Genomic DNA, 1,572 nt, shown 5'->3' with positions numbered 1-1,572 from the left:
ATACTCTAACAAAACAAAAAAAGTCACTACCCCAAATGTTGGAGAGTTGTGACATTGTATAAAATTGACTATCTCCTCTTTTGGAGACATGTTTATTCTTAAAACTCAAGACATTTTTCTTGAAATTAATTATCATCTGTAGAAAATGCTTCCCTTTGCAAATAGTTAACAAAAACACTAAAAACAGTTCAACAGCTAAGACAAAGTAGAGGCCAAATCTCTTCATTACAGTTCCTTCTCTCTCTTTATTTTTGCATTCCTTCTCCTTTGATAAGTAAAGCCAATGTAGTTCACATTGTTAGAATGGCAACAAAGAGAAGAAGAGCAAAGGGGTAACAGTAAGAGTTGAATTACGTCTTTTAAAAAAAAAAAAAGAAAAAGAAGAAAAGCAATGCAGTGGATTAACAAATAGGCATTTTCCCTTCATATAAAAATTCACTGGCACCATTTGAACATAAACTTCAGAACACAAGATCTGATGTCAAAGGACATGAATTTGAGAAAGACTGCTAAATCTTTAAGACAACTACATTGTAATTTATTTTTCTGAAATTAAGTTGGTTTTGTTTTGCTGAGAATTAGTAGCATGTATCTTTGGTAGAATCGATATCTATATTTTTTAGCTTTTAAATAAAATATATTGGCTAAAAAAAGATTACCAAGAAGGCAGTTGTGCTGTGTCATAAAGATTCTTCTCCTAATGTTCCAATGTATACTCTGGGTTCAAGCAATTCAAGCAGTCAGAAACTGGAAAAACAACTGAAATTTTGCAGATCCTGTAAATGATTCCACTAACCTAGAACAGACCCACAGTACAGAAACAGTCACAGACAAGAAGCAGTTTAAGGGTTTGTTTGTTTGTGTGTTGTTTTTTTTTTTTTTTTGCTGTTCCTAAACTCGTATTTGGAAGCGGGCACTGTGAAATACTACGGACAAATGCTGTTTAAAATGCACATTCTTTAGACCTTGGTCCTGCGGAAGAATCGGTGCTTAGCCAGCAGGCCTGAGCAGTCCTCCTGGCTCTCCCAGACCTGCCTACCGATGCCAAGTTCACGTACAGGCGTGTTTGTAGGATGGGGCATTTGGGTGAGACTGTCACCCATTTGAGATGTTACGATGACACTGCAGCTTCCCAAGCATTCCCTCTTGGAAAGCTTGGCTGCTCTTACGGGCTCAACACACAGAGGTCTTTTATGTCTTTTCAGGTGGTCTGCCGGCGCAGCACACAAGCAAGACATGAATACTATTTTTTTAAACGTAGACAGACACATGCACGTGTACTTCAGTCCTTTATTTCCTTATTTCTCAGGGCTGGTGCTGAGGACCACATTTTATAGCAACGGGATATATTCGGGTTCTCTTAATTTGCAGGCCTGCACGTTGTCTGGCAACTTCTGCTGCTTGAAGGACATCCCGACCGAACGCCAAGTGGTTACAGCGGGGGTGCTGGTGTGGCAAAAGCAAGGTTGCGATGCACAGAGCGGGACTTTGGCCAGAGAGACTCACGAGAGCATCTGAGCGGAGCTCTACGAGTGCAGATCTCTGACCACACACTCGCCCCTTCTGCCAGTC

Source organism: Phaethon lepturus, unplaced genomic scaffold (genome assembly GCF_000687285.1).
Source record: "Phaethon lepturus isolate BGI_N335 unplaced genomic scaffold, ASM68728v1 scaffold50904, whole genome shotgun sequence".
Taxonomy (NCBI): Eukaryota; Metazoa; Chordata; class Aves; order Phaethontiformes; family Phaethontidae; genus Phaethon; species Phaethon lepturus.
Note: the sequence above shows the minus strand (reverse complement) of the source record.